This window comes from Olea europaea, chromosome 19 (assembly GCF_002742605.1).
Source record: "Olea europaea var. sylvestris chromosome 19, O_europaea_v1, whole genome shotgun sequence".
Classification (NCBI taxonomy): Eukaryota; Viridiplantae; Streptophyta; class Magnoliopsida; order Lamiales; family Oleaceae; genus Olea; species Olea europaea.
In genome coordinates this window covers 4646681-4648845 of record NC_036255.1, presented here as the reverse complement: position 1 = coordinate 4648845, position 2165 = coordinate 4646681, and the positions used below count along the sequence as shown (strand labels likewise).

The window sequence follows — 2165 nt, the reverse complement described above, 5'->3', positions numbered from 1 at the left end:
GCATCCGATGTTTTGCTACAGGGGATAAAGTGAGCCATTTTCGAGAAACGATCGACAACCACGAAAATAGAATCATGCTTCTTTGGGGTGCGTGGCAGTCCTAGCACAAAATCCATACTAACGTCTTGCCAAGGACAATTGGGGACGGGGAGGAGAGTGTATAGGCCTGTGTTCTGCTTCTTCTGTTTGGCCCATTGACAAGTGTTACATGTACTAACAATTTTAGCCACATCTCTCTTTAAACTAGGCCAATAGAATTGGCGTTCAACCTCCTCAATGGTCTTATCACGCCCAAAGTGACCGGCTAACCCTCCCGCGTGAACTTCCCACACTATAAAATCTCGAACTGAAGTTCGAGGGATGCACAATTTATTGGCTCTAAAGAGATAACCCTCCTCAAGTCGGAAGCCATCTGTGGCGCCTGATTGTCCCTTCTGTAAATTAAGAAAGATATCTTTAAAATCGGGACATGCCTCGTAATCCTCCTTAAGTCTTTCAAAATCGATGACTTTGACACTCATGATCGACAAAAGGGAGACACGACGACTTAACGCGTCAGCTGCTTGGTTCTCCACGCCCTTCTTGTGTTTTAAAACAAATGAATAGGCCTGCAAATATTCAACCCAACGTCCATGCCTAGAACTTAATCTCTTCTGAGAGTTGAGGTAACGGAGGGCTTCGTGGTCCGAATAAAGGACGAATTCTTGGGGCAACAAGTAGTGGCGCCAATAGCGCAAAGCCTGGACCACCGCATACAGTTCCTTATCATACGTTGAATATCGTCGTTTGGCCTCATTTAACTTTTCACTGAAATAGGCGACAGGGTGACGATCCTGACTTAAGACTCCGCCTATACCTACCCCAAAAGCGTCACATTCAACTTCAAAGACTTTGGAAAAATCGGGAAGACGCATGACAGGAGCTTCTGTCATTCGCTCCTTGATTAACTTAAAGGCCTTCGCCGCCTCACGTGTCCAATGAAACTCCCCTTTTTTCATGCACTCCGTGATAGGCGCCATAATAGTGCTAAACCCTTTAATAAAACGGCGGTAAAATGTAGCTAAGCCGTGAAAGCTCCTGACATCATGAATGGCCTTAGGCTCAGGCCAGTCAATTATCGCCTGAATCTTAGTAGGGTCAGCAGACACCCCTGTCGACGAGACGATGAACCCTAGAAAAACTACGCTATCGGTGAAAAAGGAACATTTCTTGACATTAGCATACAGGTTAGTCTCGCGAAAGGTAGAGCAAACTTGTTTGAGGTGGTCACTGTGTTGCTCCTTGGTTTTACTATAGATGAGGATATCATCAAAGTAGACAACAAGAAACTTACCCATGAACGGCCGAAGAGTTTGTGTCATTACCCGCATGAAGGTACTCGGCGCATTACTTAGCCCAAAAGGCATGACCAGCCATTCATAAAGGCCATCTTTCGTCTTAAACGCAGTCTTCCACTCGTCCCCTGGGCGAATTCTAATTTGATGGTACCCACTCTTTAGATCGATCTTTGAAAAGATTGTCGCGCCAACCATCATATCCAGCATATCATCAAGCCTGGGAATGGGAAAACGATACTTCACCGTGATCCTATTGATAGCGCGACTATCCACACACATTCTCCAAGATCCATCCTTTTTGGGCGTCAATAGGGCGGGGACAGCACATGGGCTTAAACTCTCACGAATGAATCCTTTGTTGAGAAGGTCATCTACTTGCCTTTGGAGCTCAGCGTGCTCGGTAGGATTCATCCTATAATGTGGCAAATTTGGAAGGGATGCACCGGGGACGAAATCTATGGCATGTTGAATATCTCTTAGCGAAGGTAGATGATCAGGTAGGTCCTCCGGAAAGACATCCCGAAACTCCTGAAGGATTGATTGGACTTCCGCAGTATCCTCACTTGTGGAGTTAGATGAAACCTCCATGACTACTAAGGCGAACACAATTGAGTCACCAACAATTGTACGCTCAAACTCTGTAGGACTAATGATATGCAACCCCTTTTGTTCCACACTTTTCTTCGCTTCTGGTGAGCTAGCCGGCTTTGGGGGTAGTGGGTTAAGGTGAATCTTCTTTCCATTAAACACGAAGGAGCAGGAATTGGATCGACCATATATGGTTACATCTAGGTCAAATAGCCAAGGTCGTCCTAAGATGATGTGCCC

General features: G+C 45.8%; 1 protein-coding gene across 1 annotated transcript in view; it reads left to right on the top strand.

Moving 5' to 3' along the window:
* The window catches only part of LOC111368573 (protein MOR1-like), a 13994-nt gene that overhangs the window by 3387 nt on the left and 8442 nt on the right, over positions 1–2165 (top strand). The gene's annotated exons all lie outside the window — the stretch shown is intronic.